We start from the raw sequence: 21,953 nt of genomic DNA, 5'->3' as shown, positions 1-21,953 counted from the left end.
CTCTCTCTCTCTCTCTCTCTCTCTCTCTCTCTCTCTCTCTCTCTCTCGGCCGTAATCTTTCCATTACATCAGACCCTATCGTATGATAGCTCCCGTTTCCTGTAGACAGTAGCTAGATGGTGTTCTGAAAGAGTTAAGTAAAATGCATCCTGTTTGTGACAAATGTCTGAAACTTGTTTTTATAACTTGGATTTAATTCACAAATAAAGAGTAATTATCAATATGCACAGATGAAGAGCTGCATGTATGGATCAGTGCGATCTCTGTTGCTTGGCTTGTGGATGCAGTGTGCCCCAGGGAGTTTCACAAATCCACATGGCGTCTCCCAGTGCTGGGTTCTGTGTAAGTGGAACAAAGTGTAAAACTCCTGTGTGTTGGGATAGCTCACGACTGGTTACTATCTGAGGAAATTTGTATAAAATTGCCTTGCCATATGTAGACATAGTTTCTTTTCTGAATTTATTCTTAACACGTGTGTGGGAGCAAAATATCGATTTGGGGTACTGGCTTTGCATTTTTTGATGGATGTTTGTGTACCAGGGATGTTAAGACCTGTCCCACTGCCCATCGTTTTTTTCCCTCCGGTTTGAGAGAACCTCTGCCTTAGACTTGTTCTGTATCCTGAAACAGACCAGTTCTTAGATTTATGTGATGGTTACGTTGTGGTGGTGGGGGTCATGGGACATTCAGTTGTGTATTAAGGAAGACATCAAGATGTAGTGGGAAAAACAGGGACCTTGGAGAATCAGGGGAGCACCGCTGTTTTGCTTGCTAGCTGTGCAGCTGTGGGTGAGTTCCTTCACTCACCAAGCCTCAGAATTTTTTGTCTGTAAAATGGACATCAGTAATAATACCTTCTTTACAGAGATATTGCGCAGCTTAAATGAGATAGCACATTTAAAACATAAGGAACAGTGCTTGACCCTCAGTGAACGTTAGTTGTTTACACTTCACGCAGCAAGGAAAGGGAAAAATAGGAAAGAGGGGAAATTAAAAGATGATATTGAGTTTGAGAAAAATGTTGTCATCATTTCAATCCAGCATAGTGGAAAGTGTGTCGAGAATGCAGAAACCTACGTTCTACTCCCAGCTCTGCCACAGGGAAGCTGTAAAATCTTTGCTCTTAGCCTCTCAGTGTCTCAGTTTCCTCATCTTTAAAATGAGTAAGTTAGAATGCCTGATCTCTATTTAGTTATATGGTTTTGCCTTTAGATTTTTCTGCCTCCCAGAGTAGGCTATGGCTGTCACTCAACAGTGTGCAAGTCTCAGAGTCCAACAGCCACGTATCTAGATGAGCCTATTGTTGAGATGTGCTTTTCCCTGTGCAAGTATGTTTACACATGCTTTTGTGTTCTGTGTGTGTTTGTCATGGGTCTGAGTATTTATGCACCTGCATGCTTGTTGACAAAGCACACTAGCATACATTCATACATTTTTTTGTGGGTATGTGTGTTTATATATAACCTATACATATACAGTATGTGTGTATATATATAAATATATGTCTGTGTGTATGAGAAACAGATGCACTGTAGGCAGATAAAGCAGATAAATATAGATCCAAATAGAAGCAAAGCATATAAATATAGATGTTATATAGAGTGAAAGCAAGCAGATCAGCACCATTTCATTATTGCTTCAAGTCTTTGTAATAAAAGAATTGAAAATAAGTATCTGACATTGAAATTATTGATTGAATGACACTGTCAGATCAGAAGGCACGGTATAAGGTAAGAAAATAACCTCTCTTTCAACTTTGAGAAGCAATTAGCAGAAGATTTATTACTTTTAATTATTTGATTTATGAAAGTTTTTAGATGTGCTGTGGTGTGGTGTTTTTAAGAGTACAAATATGTCACCTTTTCTGAAAATACTACCAGACAACAAAAAATAATACGTAGGAAAAGAACACCTATTCCAGTCCTGAGAAAGGACTTGACAAAGGTGACAAAATCCCCTTTGTTTGCAGACTATGATTGGCAGCTCTTTCCAGTTTCTGGGTGTGGACAGATGAGTTGGTTTCATTCTACATTACTTTTCAGAAGCCCTCTGAAGTCCTCAGGGAAAGCCACCTAAAGGAGATATTTTGAAGCCCCAAGGCAAAGTCACCATTGTTAAGTTATTTTTGTGGGGACGCTTGCAATTGTGTTTAGTGTGTTGTGTGAGTAAAACTGGGCTTCCATCTGTTACTTTCATGTCACTGTTTTCACCAGTCAAAATAATTGGTCATGAGTTTTTGCTTTATTTTGTTTTGTTTTAGCGAAGAGGGTATTGTGAGTTATTTTTAGTAGGTTTGAGTTAACTGTGTAATTTTTTCTAGTGTTGCAAGTTATATCTTGGCCATGTGTTTAAATACTATTTGAAAATAAGGAGTTTCTCCTCTTTCCCCCCAAATCTCATCTATTCCCCCAAACAGATCACATCTCTCCTTCAGCTTTGTTGTAAGAAAGTCCAGAGAAGCTAAAATTTGAAGAAAGCCCTTGAAATTGTGCAGATGCAAATCCTGCTTTTGCCTACTACCATAAGACTGCCAAAGTCATTGTTGTTGTGGTTGCTTTTTCTGTTGTGTAGTTTACTCTTGCTTTTCCTTATAAGGATGAGAAAAGAAGGCCAGCAAGATGTTCTAGTTCTCTCCTCTTTTGTGCTTCTTCTAAACCAGAAGTTAGTGTTTCTTCCTGCTCCCAATCAAGTTTAAACTTGAGGAAGAAAAGGAGGGAAGGAGAAAGCAATAAGGCCTCATTAAAAGTTGATTAGATTAGAAATTAGAGCTGCTTTAGGAACTGTTAATTCTTTCTTTCAAAGCTGTTTGGCTACTATTACTTTGTGGTAAGTTCTTTGTCACATTATGATTTTAAAAATATATTTTAAAAAAGTGTCCCAGTGGTCTTGAGAATAGTACATCACACACACACAATCTAGACTCAAAGCGTTATGACCTATCTAGCTTAAGAAATATGTTAGGATTAAAATTCTGAGAGAAGTTATGTACACACACACACACGCACACTCCTTTTCTTGTTCTTTGTTTCTTTCCTTTTCTCCTGGCTTAACATATTTACTATTCAGCTTTTGTCAAGTACTTTGTAGCAATTACCAGAAATTTTGGCAAGGAGAAAAAAATTGTATATGCACACATATACACACACGCATACACACAGACATATTGAATTGTTAATGTTGTATTAATCATCCAATTTTCTATGTATCATATTTTTTAAACTTTTATCTAGTATAAATCTTTAAAAGAATTTTTATAAACGCTCAAATATCTGGTCTGATTTAAATGTTCCTAGGAGATTGTGCATTTCCTTACCTACGACAAAGAACATCTTCCAAATACGCATTTGGAAAACAGGCGTTTATCAGAGCCAAGAGCAAAGTCAGAACCTGTTTCTTTTTAGGAAGTCCTTTACCCTTCCCAACTCCCACTTGCAGCATGTGGTGGCTCTCGTCATTGGCATGGAGAATTCTTTTTGGTTAGATGGCTTCATGTTCTGCTCTTGGTTTTGTGATGCATTACAGTACATATGGGCCTGGGAGTCAAACAGAGCCTGATGCTCACCTGCATACATTTTTAATTAGCTCTGTGTGCTTAAGCAGGTTAGCTAACAGCTCTGTAACTAGGTTGCTAATCTATGAAACTTACACCAATCTCACTTACTTCACAGCAGGTTTGTATCAAATGGAATAATATTAATGAAATGTGTGGCACATAATATGTACTAAAGAAATGCTCTTTTCCTTCTGGCCTATTAATTTTGATGTAAGTCTGTGATTTCCTCCTCCTCTGCCTCTCACCACTGTGGTACAACGACATACTGTAGCCATTAGAAATCATAGCCAATGCTAGAGAAATAGGAGAAAGAGGTTTAAAAAATTAGTATCTAATACCCATCCAGAGAATGGGCTTATGAAGAAAGAGACCTAAGGAAACCATCATGAATTTTTGGCTTCTATAACTGTAATGTTTTCTAGTGATCAAACAGGAGTGGGAGACTTTTCAACAAAGTGTTGCTGAAATCCTGTTCACATCAATAAAGTGGAATGAAATATCCATCCAATTAATGTACATTAAGCCTTTTAAAATAATAGGACATCCTTTTATTGCCCATTCATATACCAAGTGAATGTCCGTCATTCCACGGTGGATGTTGTCCACTTTAGGTCGCTGTCGATTAGGACTCTTAATTAGCACCTACTCTTTTTAGGGAAAATTGAATGATCAGAATTCAAATGTCACTGAAATTGCTGAAGAGTTGCTGTATGTTTTCTTTTTTAAGGAATAGGGAGGAAAAAAAATACCTCCCACTCTAAGATATTTGGAGCTGCGTTTCAGCCTAGAGCTGATGATTTTAGCTGAAATGTAAACCCCGTAAGAGTTAAGGTTTATAATGGAAACAATGACACAATCTTAATTACAATGATTCTGGCAGCTCTTTCCCTGTTATCCAGAGACCTGTTTCTCATGTCCGAGTTTCTTTTAACTTCCTGAGACTTCACTTTCTGTGTAACTGCAATTTTAGCATGCAACTCTTTCTGACTTTTTTTGGAATTGAGGGAGTTTGGCCAGTATCATTAAGCCACATGAAGCCAGTAGGATTTCTCTGGATCTCCTCCTGCTGTACCGTAGTCAGCCTCAAAATGGTTGTATCTGTGGAATGGAAAGAAAGAAAAGGGAAAAGAAAGGTGACCTGCCGTAGTGGAAAATGAGTGGTTTGGAGATTCTGAACTTCATTTTCTTTCATGAGATTCCTGTTCCACGAGGCCCAGCTCCTTACAGACAATGCGGGGGTCTAGACAGCTGTAATATTCTTTGGCAAAGTCTGTCAGTCATCAGTATGTCATCAGTATCTTCTTGCAATTTTTTTAAAGTGTATACTAAAGCCCTATTTGTTGCATAATACTAAATTTAAATTTTTCCTTCCTTTATGATTTCTGAGGATCTCAAAGCACATTAACAAAACAATGATTTTTAAGAGGAAGAGTAATCAATAAAAGTTGGAGAAACAGATGAAAAATGAGAGAAAGGGAAGAATTAGAGGTCAAGAATGGGTATAAATGAGCTAGAAAGAGAGTAAAAAGTGAGTCTCTCCTAAAGTCCAAAGAGGGAAAAGAGGAGGAAGAGAAGACTCAGATGAAAGATAAAAAATTAAGTATCAGATAGCTTTGAGGTGAATATTTTTGTATAACATAAGGATTCCCTATCTTACAAAAGAATCTTTTGAAATCTTTCTCTATGGCATTTAAAATAAGATTCATCTTATACAACTTTGACTTATCCTATGCTGTGGAGAAATGACTGTGAGCTTTAGATGCTATTCCCAGGTCTGTCTCAAAATATATACTCCTGAGAACATTCTCTTCCAGGCTCCAGAATCTTCATATACAAAAGGAGGGGGCCAGACAAGTTCTCATCTGCTTTTAAGTATCCATGAAATGAAATAGCACATAGGATGGTCTTATTGACATACCACCAGGATGCTTATTGAAGGAAGTTGCTGAAAATGATTAGATTATACTAATGACCAGCTTAAAAAAAAACAAACAAAAGTTTTTGAAGGTTTTGACTGAAGTGTACCTGCTTAGTCCTAGCTGAGTTAACAAGATGGTAGCCCCACTTTGTCAAAAGTACTATGGCTACAAAATGCGCTTTTAGTTGAATCTTCAACTGGAATTTTTGAGAGATTATACTTGCAACTCTTTCGCCAAAGGTCTCATTCTCCAATTAACTGAAGGATGGCATTTCTGACTTTCTAATCCAGAAATTTTTTTCTCATAAAACTCCTGTTTAACCAAGAAAATGGAAATGAGTACATTCTTGGTTGCCCTTCTATTAGTTTAAATTTGCATAACCTAATCAAAACTCAACCTGCCTTGCCCTTCAACAAAAAGTTATATTCTCTCCCATTACTAAATGGCTACATTCTTCTCAGTATTTTTTAAAAGATGAATTATGTTGCTATTCCATGACTTTTTCTTTAGGATGTGTCCATGGAAATTAAAATGGACTTTTCTGTGCCCAAGGCTGAAATGAAAAATAGTCCAAAAGGGCCGGTGGAAATGAACACAAAACTTTGCTGATCCTATCAGTATTATAATTTTTGTTAAGCTTTTTTCTAATAAAATGGAACTGAAGTCAACTGACCCCCAAATAACTGTCTGACACTTCCTCTACATCATTATTTTGTGTCTGCAGATAAATGATAGAGTAATACAGCCTAAGGTTTCCCGCAAATCATTGGAATATGTTTTTCTGAGGCTTTTCTAGTGTACTTTCCCGACAGAAATGTTTCCGCCGTAATTAATTTACTCTTTCAACAAATTTGCTGAGGATAGAGAATGTGCCAAGCACCGTGCTAGGTGCTCAGCATACAACCATGTGCACATGGCCATCGGTCTTTAAAACAACCCTGACGAATGGATGGAATCAGCATCTGTTGAATATTTTCTAAGCTCAAATGAGTGAATAGAGAAGATCATTGGATGATCAGAAATGAAACCACAAACTCTTGTTCTTTCTTTTGCATGACCTCATGTGATTTTTCCCAGTCACCATTTACAACCCCACATTCAGGAAGGAAACAAGCTCCCTGCCTTGTTCTTTAGCTGGCTGCTGATAGAACTTCTATTTCTTTCTCACCTTGGTGGATGTTCTCAGCCATAGGAGGGCCCTCAGGTACAAGAAAGTCCTGTAACTAGCAGCAGAATTAACCTCACCCTTACTTTCTGGCCTAAGCTTTGGGAACTCGTTGTAAGGCATGGAAGCACTTAGCAGCCTCAGAGGACTGGAAATGTCTATAATCATCCAGATGAAGAGTTAAATTTTAAGTGGTCTCCATAAGGATAGCATAAGAAATTACAGTTATTTAAATTTCTTTTGCAAGTATTGTTTATCAGTTTAGAGTCTTTCTTCATTTTGCCCATTTCTCTTACGTTATCATGTGTAGGGCTGTTCTATTTAGCCAAATAATTTGTGGCATATCTTCTTTCAAAGTAAGATAGTGTCCTATTTAAAGATTTCTAAATGTATTCTTTATGCATTTTTAAAGGAGGTGGGTAGAATAGAACACATTTCTCTTTGCCCTGATGATATCCCTGTGTGTCTTTCAAATAATATTTGTGCCTAGGTAAACTGGTTGGACCATAGCATTGGCTATCACAGACACAGATTCGCAAATGCATAGAGAGAATGATAGATAGGTGCATATGGAGAAGTCTGACAGTTTAGTGGAATTGCTTTCAAGTAATTTGACACATTAGTACTTTCAGACATTCACCTGCCAGTAATCCCCATTAGAAATAAGATTGGAGTATTGGGGTCACTAGCTCCAGACCATTTTTCTGAGACCTGAACAATAACCAAAAGTCAGAGCTAGAGGGAATAAGAATGAAACCACTTGAGGCGTTGAATTGTTTCTCTAAATGAGCTCTTCTCCCCCCACCACCCCACCACCGTTCCTCCTTTTTCCTTGCCCTGTTCCTCTTTTTCTCCTTTTTCCTCCCTCCCCTCCCGCTCCTTTCTTTTCAGTGTTCTGAATTCATTAGATGGCATAGTGTAAATCAATAGTAAACGCTACCCGCCTACTCTGTACTCAGTTACGCAACATCACATAACCGGTACACAGAGACAAAAAGGGAAAAAGCACACACAGCCTTTACATTCAAAAGCTCTTGCATAATTTTACTTTTCCACAGCCAAAAAGAAAAAAAAAAGGAAATAACAGATGGGGAAACTTACAGTTTTTTTTCCCTTTTCTCAGACTGTTGAGAAGGGAGTTAGTTAACATCCATGGCCATTTCTAGTTGCCCTAGGCTGCAGCAAAACATCCCATAATTGTCAGTGCCTTAACTGGCTTTAAAACAGGATTTTGTGACTCTCCATGATGTGGTGAATTTTCCAGGTAATATAAGACTAAAATTATTCTGAGGTGTTTAATGCTGACTTGGTTTTTACTTATTTTTGAAAAATCAACAACATTTAAAGTATGAAATGAATTTTAAAATAGAAGGAGGATAAGGAAGACGGCTATGTGTGTGTGTTTTCATTTGAAATGTATCCTGATGTAATATTTATGTAAAAAGCCAGTTACATAAACCCTGTCTTTCTGTTGGTTTTTACTTTGGGAGCTGTATAAAGCTCTAATGTTTTTTTCTCCTAACAAAGTACATTCAAATCCCAAAGTCTTATAACATCTAGATGCTACAGGAGAGACACTTAATTCAAACTCCCTACGGAATTCACCCCCTAAATAACAGTTCCGTTTAAGAACCTGTGGATTCTGGAATTCTCATTTAGAGCTTTTTGTCACGCTACTCGCTGAAACACCTTTGGATTCATTGTCCTGCCTTTAAGTCTCAAATGTATACTGAAAGTTTTTTTTTTTTTCTCTTTCTCTCTTTGTAGCTCTTCTCATTTCCCACACCCCCTGCTTTTTCATTGGAGTGACTCCCTTCCCAGCTCAAATGGGAACACAGTGAGATTTGTATGAGGTTTATCAGTTTTCCTTCTCCGTTATAATATTTTGGTTCACTTAACTGACTGATGTCCTCTGGGAACATCCAGGAACAGGCAGTTGTCTGATGAGGGAGCTTGGAAGGCGTTTGGGGTTTGTTTTGTTCTTCCTTTTCAGTTTCTGCTTATCAAATGGTTATAATATGGATACAAAATGATGAAGAGCACAGCACCAGGCATTGCTGGCATCTGCTAGGGTGTGTGAGGAGTAGAGGCGGTGGTAGTTCTGACTGCTCTTAATGCAATCGGAAAAGGTGAAAATGGGCAGGAGAGAGGATGGATGTGAGTAAGATAGGTTGACTCACTTCATCTCCTTGTATTTGGGATCAGTCTCATTCCTTTAGGTCGTATTTTACTTCTGGGTGGTAAGGCCATATGAAATTGGTTCATTTGAGTTTGCTGAAGGTGAGAGGTGAGTTTTCCTTTACTTTAAAAAAGAATTTAGGCTATTTCCTAATTGTTTAACTTTCTCTTGTGTGTTAGCTGTTGTATTTAGGATTCCTTTTGTATGGAAAAACTTAGTGCATAAAGATAAAAATCCAGAAGAGTTTTGTGTGGTTTTCAGGTTTCATCACCCAAATGTGAGGCCTTCTGTTGCAACAACTGAAGGATCATGATCATTGGGATTATCATGTCTCCATATTTATGAACATGTGGAGACAACTTTTGTTGCTTAATATGAGTAATGGCTAAGCTAATATATATTTTTAAAGTATTTTATAAATACATCTCCTTTCAGCTTTTTTTCCCTTAGAAGAATCTATAGTTCAGGTAGATTTGTTTGTCGAAAACTAGTGAAAATTTGTCAGAATATTCTAGTCTTTAAGTGGGAATTAACATTTACACATATATTTTTTTCTAAGTATCCCCTACACGGGTTATAGCTGCGTTTGGATTACAATATGCAATTTTGTGTGTACGTACCTGATGATCAAAATGAAATCTGCGCCATGTAAAATATATTCTTTATAATGTAATTTTGACGTGATTGATTATCTGTAACTAAGCACTTATTTTTGGTGTGTAGTTCTGTATACAGGAAGTCATTTAAGGTAGCCTGATTTTCAATTGGGTTGCCTGGATTTAAAAGAAAACTTAGAAGTCTATAGAAGAACATTTTCTTTGTTTTCAAAAATAGTTAGAGGATCCAGTTATAAAAGAAATAGACCAAAAACATCCTTGAGTAAGCATCTTTGAAATTTTTTCCTGCCTCAGTTTCAAAATAACTTCCATTTTCATCTCAGTGGGTTTCTGCACTCTCTGAACCGTACTTAGGGCAGAATTGACCTTTCACTGCCCAATAGATGCCAGCTGATTCTGTTCAGCCCTCATTTTCAGTTGTAACCACGGCCCTGGAAACATATAGACTGCTAATTTTTCTTCTGCAATATGGGATCCAGGCTTAGGAAAGGCTGGCGGGCCTAAACCTTCTATTTCCAGGGCATGCAAGAAGCTAGGGAGAGTTTTAAACATTTTCCAATTTTTCAGAAGTCCTTTACAACTCTTTCAACCCAGCTTTTCATTGCTGTTGGCAGTAGTAATAGATATTTTTAAATGCTGCAACAAGAACCTCAGTCACTGACTTACCTTCTCAAGCAGAAACACTCTAGTTGTGCCTGGCACATAGTAGCTGCTTCATAAATATTTTACCATGTTTTGGTGAGCTGCTGTGGCCATTCCCACATAGTGCTTATACAGGTAAGCAGTAAGCCATGCGAGTAATAAAGGGGTAAGATGAAATGGGCTACAGCGTTCTTCAAGCTTCAGCAATGGACAGAGCATCCCATTTTACAAGAAAATCTTTGTCTTTATAAAAGTTGCAAATTGCAGAAGGCTATTTTATAGCTTTCCTAGAGGTCCTTTTTAATGGTCAGTGCTGCATAGACCATTGGCTCATTTAGAAAACATAATTTTTGGCAAGCTACTTTGGTGATCCTCATTAAGTTTCATATGCAAATGTGTTAGGTACTTGTTAGAATCCTGGGTCTCAGATATACTCCTCTTGCACTCTGTCATGGGGTCCTTTGAATCTCGACTCTTCTCATGATCCCTGGAAATTGTTTTTTAGACTTTTTTTTACTTATGTAGGTCCTAGGATGATGACTATAGACAGATTTTACATAGAGTTCTTCTTTTATATAGTATTTTACTATTTTTAGCATCAATGATTCCTGATCGTTCTAAATCACTTTTGGCGTAAGTTAGTTATACTTGCTATTTTCGTTCTGGTGATGATATTGGGGGTGGGAGATGATCTCTGGGAAAACCACCTATGGCTTCTAAATTATAAAAGCAGTGAAAAGACAAGCATGTGGATTTATTGATAGACTGCTGCTCGTTAGGCAAGCAATTTTTAACATGCAGATTGTATAATATTTGGGGATTTTGTTGCTCCACAATAGAAGCATTTTAAATGTTAATTTGGGGTTTGTTTTGTTGCTCTGTGTCTTAGGATAAAAGTTTTTGGTTTTAAAAGGTTTCCTTTCACTCATTCCATTTGTCTTACAGGACTTGGAATATAATACTATACATTTATTTATACTCATGAAGGAGGATAAGGCCAGTAACTCACAACTCATGAAACCAGGGGTAAATAATCCATTGCTTGTTCCCCCACCATTGCCACAATATTTATATCCAGAACACAAGTAACAAACAACCAAAAACAAGGAGAAACCAGTTAGTTTTTATTTACAAAATGTGTAATCAAAAGTACAGTAAAGTTCAAATGGAGCTGCAAATCCTGGTGGTTCACAATGGTTTGATTTATTTTTTTAAACAGACCATGGATAATTAACCATAAAACATAACTTTCTCAACACAAGTTACAGCGAATTGCAGACATGGGCAGCAAGTCATTCACAACTGGTTAGAGCTTGTGAAGTTAAACAAGCAGGCAGTTACAAGAGCCACTTTCTCAGTGCACAGTTGTATTTTCATTCCCAAAGGGAAAGATCCTTTGCTTTTTATATAATATCACCAAGTCAGTGTCCCAAAGTGAGAAGTCAATGAGTTATTTTCTATGAATGCCATGTTGTCGTACATTCGTTAAATACCTCATGTTTACTGTGCTCTCTTCATTTCAGAAAGTTTCATCATCACTAACTGGATATTCCTCACGACGTTACTGTCTGGTAAGTAGGTTTCGTTGTCTCTAAATGGCTGTCCAAAATATTGAGCTGCAAAGAAGTCAAGTATATTTCTCCAAACCTTAGAAAGAATTAGACTGGAAGGCGTGATGAGTCCACCACCTCAAGTACTAAATTTGATCAGAACATATTTTGATGTTGGTGAAGGGTACATCTTTCATATCCTATTTGTTCATTTGAAATGCCATCATTTAGAATGATAAAAATCGTGATCCCAAGAACATATTATCACTGATTTTGATGAATATTTTACAAAGATTTTGCTACATAGGGGTGGAAGTATTCAAAGGACTTGTTTGGAAGACTCTCCAAGAGGGAGAGATATATTTCCAAAGGAGACTCCTGAGTGAACAGAGAGGGTGATATGGTGAAGTTGGGCACTGATGTTTCCAGTGTAGAATATTAGATGTTTCGGCATTAAGCAAACAAACACAAAACTCTCCACATACGTTTTGTGATGCATTGAACTACCTATTATATTCTGTGACATGCTGCAAATTTGAAAGGCATTTGCTTCATTTGGATCAATCTTAAAATCAGACATGATTGCTCTGTGTACACCCACAAACAGAAGGGAAAATGCCCTTTAGGAACATGAATATAGCCACTCCCCCTTTAACAGTTAAGTAAGAGTACCAAGACCGGGATTGCAGGTGAGCCTGGTTTGGCACTTTAAGATCTATGTGTCTTTTAGTGAAAATTTGTAAAGTTTCAAAAAGGTTGGTATTGTGGTCTTCTAGAACTCGAGATTTCAGTGGCTGGGAGGACAGTGCGGGTCAGAACTGAGGGTATATGGTAGAGATTCATCAAGTCAGACAGAGCCAGAAAGAGCTGACTTTGCTAGAGGTTGGCCTGCATTGAAATGCACTGGCGACTATACCCAAGAGGGAGGAGGAGTGAAGTGGGACTTGCCTGGCATTTGACGATATTCTGCCTGACTCTAGCCAGGCCTATTTAGTCATGAACATCATACTCATCCAAACCTTTAAAAGTTACACTCTTGACTTCACTTTATATGAATGTGCATAAAATGAGGAAAATGATCTCTTGGAGTAATAAAGATAGCTTTCAAACAGGGACTTTCCATAGCCGTTGCACATAATCCATAGTTGTCACTGTATTTTTGTTTCTAATTCTGTTCCACATCTATCTCTGTCTCTCTGAACAAATCCATCTCGCCAGTGAAGGCCACAAGCCTTTAAGATTGTAACTTCCCCTCCCTCCCCACTCGCACTCCCATGCTTTGCTTGTTATGCTGCCCAAAAGGAAACTCATATCAGCGTGAGCGTCAGGACCTCAAGGGACCGGCTTATTTGGTAACTTTCATTTGTCGCTCCCTTTGCATTCATTGCAAAATGGTCTCATCACAAAACGGCCTGAATTTCACACTCTTTCTGGCTTGCAAAGAAGCCAGTTCCTCCCCTATTTCTATCCAACACAGAGAAACTCTTTATGTTTCTATGATCAGATAAAATCTGTATTGACGTTTCTTTTCCTGTGGGTGTATTTCCCTTCCAGGTATGAAGATTTAAACTATCAGGGCAATGCTGTGTGTTTGCAGTTTCTCTGTTTGAGCAAATGAAAAGCTCCTTGGGAAAGGAGAGCACATCTTATCCACTAATGAATAAATATTTATTTTCATTTTAAAATGATACATGCTCATTAAAAATAATTTGGAAACACACATAGGAGTAAAATGAAGAAAAATTAAAGTAATTATTTCTATAATTTAAATCCAATCATTAATAACCATTTGATATATTTCCTTACTTTCATCTTCCCCTGGGGATATATTTTTTTAAACATGCTGTAATCATACTTTGTATATAATTTTGTGGCCTGCTTTCAAAATTTAACCTGAAAATTCTACATGTAATTACACAGTCCTTAGAAACATCATTTTAAATAAATATATACTTTTCCTGACGAGGAATAGCTTATATAACCTAAATATCCAAGAGGAACGTTGGTTTTTGATTCGGTTTTTCACTTTTTACATTTCCACAATATCTTGCATATAAAGACTAAATGAATCAATCAATAAATAAGTAAATGAATAAAATTCAAATAAGTATATATTTTTAAATTTTTAATTATGAAAACTTTCAAAGACGTGAATGCAGACAGATTATTACAGTGAACTCCTATATACCCAACACCCACCTTGTACAATGATTAACTCGTGGCCTGTCATTTTCTGGTGCTAGTGCCATGTTATTTTGAAGCAGATCTCAGACATCATAGCATTTAGTCCATCAACATTTCAGGCCCATCAGGACTTTTTTACATAATAATGTTAAAAACATTCAGATAAATAGTTTTGATCATTGTTTACAGGATTATTTTTCTTCTGAGTATACTGCCATCATATTTTCTAAAATGCAACAATTGATCATAAAAGCTCATCAGTGTGTTTCATAATATTCTCAGGTACATCTGTAAGCCATAGGGCCATTTGGTTGGCTAGAGAGAGTTCACAGCTTTGGCTAGGTTTCTTGGATGAACTTTTTTTTTTTCGCACTTATTTTATGTGACTCAAATTTAGGATGATAATTTCTATGCCAGACCTATGTAGCATTAATTATACTCATTATTGGATATATGCTGTGTTATATACAATTCTGATTCTGAGGTGAGAAGAAAACACTCCTCTGATGACTTAGAAGTCCAGTGTGGCTGGCCAACCCATACTGGATAAATATGGTGAACCTACTTAAATCAAATCTAACACTGGATTTAAAAGTATATAGTTTTTTAAGGTTTATTGGCAGAAACAGAAGGTTTCTTCCTAAGGGGGCACTTAGGAAGTCTGAAAAGGAAGGAATTATATATTAATAGTCTGAAGAATTTTTTTAAAAAAGGACTATGTTTGGGGAAGCAGGATTGGAGGGAGATGGTGCATTGCAGAACAAAGAGTGCTCCCTGTGTACCTGTATGTATTGCTCTAGTTTGTTCTGAGAATGCTTAAAGAACCCTCTATGACTCGGCTTTCCACAGCTAGACTAGATCATTTACTCACAGAGCTCCACAGATGAGGAATGCTCTGTGCACATCAGGCTCTCCTTAGAGAACTAGACTCGGAGTTTTGCCCTGCCTCTCTGACTTTAAATTCCAGGTCAGTGACTGTTCACTAGCAGTGTGTTATGCAACAGGTGTATTCCACTCATCAGAAATTCAGGATGTGAGTAACTGTGTAACATACTGCATCAGTATAAACTGAATTTATGTGTTACTCAGGTCTATTTAATCTTAGGAGCACATTTTCCATTGGCCTCGAAAGTGAGTAGCTAGAATATTGATGTGCCTAACCCTTGGGGAAGAAAAAAAAGCTTCTCCACCACACTAAATCTCTAGAAAAATATGAGGGTTTACAGTATGGACACATACAAAATATTTTCAGCCAAAGTTGGTAGAGGAAAGCACATGGAAAAAAAAAGAAAGAAGAGAAATATAACATAAGCAATAAACTATCCCAAGCAAACAGAAAGCATCTGTAAAATTTGCCGGACTGGATGGTGTAAACAATACACTCTTTTTTGCTTTCCATTTCGTTTTCGCTTCCCCTCAGTCTTCTGATCATTCCTGTTTCTCCTTTACCCTGACGTGGTGTTACCGTCATTAAGATGTCCTCAAGAAGCCAAGAATGGATCTGATGGCTTGGGACTGAGGCAGGTCTTCCAAGCAAAGATAGGTAGAAGCTAGCCACTGTACTATTTTAAGCTGCAATGATATTTTACCATAACCCATAATAGCCCTATTTTAAAACAGCTCACCTTTTCATCATTATTTTAAGATTGATATTAACAACACAACAACTGAAATGAAGACATAAGTCTTCAGTTCTTCCTGCATCCTTTTCTTACATGCGGTATTGGATTATGTAACTCATGTCATATAACCCTAGAATATAAACTGCCTTTTAAAGAGAAGAGTGCGTTTACCCATGTTTTTTCCAGCTAATGTATTATACATTACACCCAAGTGAACCATCAATGCCTCATCAGGAGAACAGCTATAACAATAATTATTATTATTAATGATAGCGTTTGCTTCTTGGTATGTGTGTGTGGCATTTCCTTATGCTTGGCCTTTGGGTCTGGTGTTTGTTCAGTCGTTGTTACCTTTGTGACCTGTGTGTGCTCAGGCTATAAAACAACATTTCTTGGAGTAAAGTAGTATTCCATATCCTCTGCCTCCTTCCCCCTAGCTAAGTTCAGAATCATGGTTGGATGATTCTGCTTATATAGGGCAGGGAATCCTTTGTAAATACTTCCATCAAGCCAGGATTTTCATTTTAAATCTAAAGACAAAGATAATTGCAAAGGAAAAAAAAAAACTGTTTGCTCATATCATCAGATCCACGTTTCATGAAGTTGGCATATTTTCTGGATAAACTATTGGACATGTAACACACCATCACACACATTTACCAGAAGGATGGGAATGATGAGATTCCCTTTCTGACATAACTTTGGTGATTCTGCCTCACCTGGAGTGGTGAGGGAAGGACGAAAACCCCCCTCAAGGCAAAGATATTCAAAGAAATGATTTTGCAGCTAGCTCAGTCCTTTTAGACTGGAAGTGCTGAGGAGAAGTCTTCATTTTTCCCACTTCTCTAGAGATTACTCAAAGCCTATGGTATAAAGAACATACTTTGGAGATGGTCTTCTCTTTTGTGGATTGTCCATTAGTAAACCATGCTAGGCTCCCGAGAGGATTAGTTCTGTTTGTTGTGTCCTACTCCATGAAATATTCTTAGCATGCTGTTGATGTATACTTTTTGGTCAAAAGTAATTTGCTTTCTGGGTTTTTGATGGCCACACTGTGAATCAACCTAATGTATTTGTGGTGTGAGGATCTGTAACCTCTGAATACTAAGTTTAAAGACTTTTATAATTAATTATTTAAAGACATTTTAGCCCTTAACTCTTCCTCTCTCTTTGTCCACAAACAAGTTGATTGGTTAATCCTGTCTTTTTTATTGTTGTTGCTGTACACATTGCGCATAAAACAGGAAGGAGGGAAGGTTGTAAGAGGTAATTACAGTGGCAAAATTGTACTTTCTCTAACTATTCTCATTTTCTAATGTTTGCTTACGTGAAGAACTGCACTCCAAGAAACGTATTTCAGTTTTGCTAAGAAAATGACAGAGGAGAAAGATAAATTCAGTTCTATAAAGTGATGTCAAGCACAACTTGGCACAACTACAAACATCAACAGTTCATTCAAACCCTATTCCTCCACTCCTGGAGGACTTTGATGCTGGCTATCCCTTGATAATAAGGATTCAGAGCAAGGAAGACACAGACAACTTTTGAGACCCTCGAAGGTCTAATCTTTCATGAGGACATGATAGGTCTAGTGGATTTTTTGGAGCCTGAGTTACTGCTGGGATGGCTCATCCATCCCTTAGAATCAGAACTCAACAGTTTTCTGCAGATCAAATAAAAAACCCGGAAGCTAAATGAATTTTTAAGATTGTCTCCAAGGTCATTCTTTCAACAAACTTTTGTTGATGTTACTATGCAACGGATAAATGGGAACCCATTTATTTTTTATACCTTCTAACTCCTTTTACTTTTTTATTTATTTTTTTCACTTAAGCAGGGAACAATCTCCGTATAGGTTGCTAAGGGCCCCATGCATATTCGCATGTAGCCAAAGATTCAGTCCCTTCCAGGAACCCTGGGTTGTCATACGGTGATCTTGCCTTTGTCTTCCTTATAGTTCTGCCTGTAGTGCCTGTCACTAGCAGTCAAATAAGGACAATTTTACCATTCTCTCCTGCTGCTCTAATTTTTTTTAGTGCCGGTACATGAATTTGTTATTCTTTATAATTCTCTTTGAAGTTGGAAATCCAAGGGGAATCTAAAACCGACCAGATGTTTCTGCTGCTGGAGAGGGAAGAGAGTAAGGATTAAGTTTAACAAAAACTTAGTCTCTAGGAAAAAAAATCATTTCAGCTGGAATTCATCCTCAAATGCACTCATTTGCTACGTGTCTGTTAATTTACATTTACTTGTCCTTTGTAGACAATATTACCTATCAGTTTACTCGGGGGAAAATCCATAAATTTTGTGAACAATTACACGCATGTCATGGTTTGCTCAAGCCTGTTTCTCTCTTGGAGTTGTAGCTCTATTTCTCTACATATTCTCCTCGTGTGCTGTAACGTGAGAGTTTTCGGTTATTGTTGTTGTCCTTGTTGTTGTTGTTGTTAAAGGATTCCTATCATGTCACATCAAGCTAGGAGGCCAATTCTGCACTGTTCCAAGAGGGTAAGGCCAATGCAGCCTGCTGGTAGGGAGGGAAGGAGAAGCGATTCGCCAAAATGCTTAGCCTTTATGAAGAACTTCATCCTCTTTAGAGATATGTAAATCAAAACAAGAATAAGAGTGATGAAGACCTTGGAGTTGAAAAGGAAAGTCTTGAGGTCTTTCAAGGACTCAGATCATGTTGCAGACAGTGTGAATAAACAGGTTAGGAGACAGAAAATGGTAGAGAAAGTTGGGTCTATGAAAACACAAATGAGAAAAGGGCATCTGTGAGATGACATTCATGGGGCCTCTCAGACTGGGTTACCAAGGCTTTAGCCCCCTGTACAAGGGAAGAATGATTAAAAAATAAAATTGGAGAAAAGTCTTAGAAACCAATCAGAATGTTTTGGTGGTTTCCTTAGTACTTCACAAAAGCCTTGGATGGCAGAGATGGATTTTTTATTTGCTTGCTGCCTGCACCGCGTCTGTCACACTATCCCCTTACATTGCTCCCTGGATTTCCCGGGTTTCCCTAGGTTTCCAGGAGGAGAGAGAAATCTGTGAATAACTACTTTGCACTCCTTACCTTGTTCAGTGGATTAAAAGTTTGGAAACATTTCCCACACCCCATGCGGGATGAATACTCACAACTCAGAGTTTCTATTGCTCCAGCCCATCTTATTTTTAAATCGAAAGTCTGAGTCCTCCGTAATTATATTAAGCTTCTTAAGCAGCACATATCAATTGCATATACCATTTTAAGCATTTTCTCAGCCTTTCGAGAAAGAGTAGGGGAAGAGACAGAGAGAAATCACTTAGCAGCTGATTCACTTATTTTAAGCAGCTTTCCCCATTTTCAAATATAAAAAATTCAGGTCCTGGAACATTGGGTTATTTGAATGTTCTGTAAGAATTTGAAAAAAGATTTTTTAAAAATCATATGTTCTACATTCAGGGACCTGGATTTTCAATTTAGTCCTTAAAAAGATCAGGTTGAAATAAGAGAGTTTCAACCTCAACAGTTTCTCTTCTTCCTTTTCATTTATTTATTATTATTATTATTATTATTATCATCATCAAAGCAGATGGTAGGAAAAACATTTATGTCGGTCTCACTGCTGACAGAGCTTAACCTAATAATCCAAGACTTGGAACTTGGTGTTTCAATAAAGGAAACACTGTTTGAGGTATTTTCCATTCAAACCAGCCTCAAAAGTTTTTAATTAACACCATCAGAAATTAATGGGCTAAATGCAGGACAGGGTTCTGACATAGCCCACTCCTGGAAACAAGACAGCGAGAGGGGTCCATGGTGCATGTTTGTATTTTATAATGTATTTTTATTTACTTACTGAAGCAGAGTCCCAGCTGCACATTGCCTGGCAGAGCCGCAACACTGAACCCTGAGGAGGGCTGCTTCACTCCAGCAGTTTCATTTTGCTCTCTGATTATTGTCCTGAGCTTTTTGTGATTGTAATTGGTTAGAAAGTTTGAAATTAGCAAGTCCTTGTCAGCCCATGAAAGCTCTGAAATCACGAAGCTTGATACAGCCATCAAGCTTGCTGAAGCCCAATCATGCGGTGGGTTAAGAGCCTCAGAGTGTTGAGCCCCCTGCATCCTCTGGCCTTGTCCCAGTCACCGTCCATCACCCTCTGCTGTTCCCTGTGTTGGACGATGGCTGTTTGAGCCCTTTCTTTTCCATCACTGAAGCCTATTTGGGGATGAACAGATTGCAGACTGACTGATGGGGTGGGGGAAATGAGAGCAAATGGGATCAAGAGTGAAGTTGTGGATCTAGGGCATAGGGAGGCAGGAAAAGGGGAAGAAAAAGCATAAACGAAAAAGGAAGTGGGATATAAGATGGGAAGAGCTTTGTAAATATTGACATTTGGTTTCTGCGCAACTAGATTGGATGTCTCAGGATGGAACTCACTGACAGAGCCTAAATGGTCCCTGGGGCACTTTTTTATTTTTCAGAACTTTTTTTAAAGACTTGCCCACTCAATGTCAAAGGGAAGCCACATATGTTCATATAAGGGACCGTCATCTACCCGCCACATTTCCTAGGGATTAGGAATACAGTCCTTTCCTTTATATATTATAATAGAAGAATGAGGGGTTTATCAATTCTTCTCCTGTAACCATAAAAGTATCTATTGTTTTACCTTGTGCTCTGGGCTCCCAAACCAAAATTCTCCAGAAAACTCCTACGCTGCTTGGTGAATTGCAAAATAAACTCACCTTCAACCTTACAGCAACACAGGAACTGCTCGGGCAGGGTTAACTAAAGTGGGTATTGTCAGCAGTAACGAAATGTTTATAGAAGCTGAAAGGTCCTAATAACTTTCTATAAATCTTCTCATTTATGTTGAAGGCCTTCAAGCTTAATACATTTAGGTGCAATCCTTAACCTTTCCCATTTTTCCTCTACTTTAATACAAAACAAAACAGTACAAACCAAAGACAACAACACAGATATTATTGCCATGAGTTCAGAATGTCAGGAAATTTTTCAGTAGGCTCAGTTATGACAAAATGAGGCAAAGGTGCGTCACCATTTTTGGAAAAACTCGCTAAAGCAGTTCAAAGATTTCTTCCCTGAAACACAGGGAGATCGATACCTATCAACTTCCAGAGGGTAATTGGTGAACGAACGTCAGGATTTTCCTAAGACCTGCTAAGAGTCCAATCTTGACATCATAGCCAGAGTCAGGTAAGCAGGTTAGCAAGTCGACATTTTTCTGTTTTTTTAGCTGGACAGTGTCAGGATTTACTGTCCTAAAGCTTGACTTCCTGCAGAAGTCAGAGACACTTTATGCAGAGTATAATTTAGTAAGATGTCAGTCTAACCCTACTCCAGACAGTCCTTTAGGGGCTGCTAGATCAGGTTGCACAGTGTGTTATGCCCCCCTCGCCAAGTCTTGATAGGTCACTCTAGCAGATGTGTCTGGCACTCTGTCACTGTCCCTCAGATCACCCCTGATTTCAGCTGCATCTGAAGCAGTTCAGCATTAGCCCAGAGGCCCACCTCAAGAGTGCTTCTCTGCATTCTGCCCCCGGACCTTTGCCAAGAACTGAGAGAGCTCAATAAATCTACATTGGATTGGGGAAGGAGAGTTGGCAGCTTAATGCCCTAGGGAGGGCAACAGTCAATCAAAGGAGGAATAGAGCTGGAGAAAAAATGTTCCAGCCTCTATTGCTTTCTGACACTTCTAGAGGCATTATGTACAAGTCAGAGATCCTGGTAGAATTGCGTTCCAGTTGCCACACTGTTGACCTCTTTGACACGGACGACTTATTGTCTTTTCCTCCTCACTGACTCACTCTTGCCATTCCTTCACTCCTGCCTTCTGAGATCACCTTCCAAATTACTACCTGCACCCAAGTCCTTGTCTCAGACTCTTCTTTGGAGGGAACCCAAAATGATCAGGTACTCAGATTTTTTGTTTGTTTATTTGTTTTAATCAGTTAATTCATGGCATCTTCTTCTCCACGTGTACTACCCCCAGTGAATTTCTGCCCATTCATAGCCTGTTTACCAAAGCTAGATAGAAGCCCAATTGCTCACATCAATAGACTAACAGAAGAAGAGACATTGCTTTATTCATCTGTGGTCTCTTGTATCTAGCACTGCCCTGACACATAATAGGTGTTCAATTAATGTTTGTTGGATGAGTGAATAAATGCATATACTATACCAATGACTTTTATTGCCAGTAATAAGAAATACTGGTATGTTTCAATCGAGTGTGACGTGTTACAACAAATTTTTTATGAATAATAAATTTATGAAGTATATATATATGATTTACTCTTTTAAAAATTAAAGTAAAATGAACACAAGATTGTTTCTAAGATAAAATAACACTCATACACTTGTGTTGTCTAATATGCTTTATTAAGTGGGAGAAAATGGGTAGTGTTTTAGTTTGTACTTCAGAAATTGCAAAGACCTCTAGGTAAACCCATGGGCATGTGTTAGAATCTAAATACCATCTTTTTGTACATCAAGGTGGAGAAAAACAGGTGGAGAGC

The 21,953-nt window shown here is 37.9% G+C and overlaps 1 protein-coding gene across 25 annotated transcripts in view; it reads left to right on the top strand.

Moving 5' to 3' along the window:
• The window catches only part of ZBTB20 (zinc finger and BTB domain containing 20), a 770,585-nt gene that overhangs the window by 405,146 nt on the left and 343,486 nt on the right, over positions 1-21,953 (top strand). For 23 of the 25 annotated variants that reach the window (XM_046659181.1, XM_046659174.1, XM_046659190.1 and 20 more), the window contains one exon: positions 11,599-11,646. The exons of 1 other annotated variant lie outside the window; for it this stretch is intronic. The gene's annotated coding sequence lies outside the window, so the exon portion shown is untranslated. Of the gene's footprint in view, positions 1-11,020; positions 11,102-11,598; positions 11,647-21,953 lie in introns of all 25 variants that reach the window. One more of the 25 variants, XM_046659188.1, reaches the window with a different exon arrangement.

Source organism: Equus quagga, chromosome 4, assembly GCF_021613505.1.
Source record: "Equus quagga isolate Etosha38 chromosome 4, UCLA_HA_Equagga_1.0, whole genome shotgun sequence".
NCBI classification, from domain to species: domain Eukaryota; kingdom Metazoa; phylum Chordata; class Mammalia; order Perissodactyla; family Equidae; genus Equus; species Equus quagga.
Note: the sequence above shows the minus strand (reverse complement) of the source record. Positions and strands in the feature narration are given on the sequence as shown.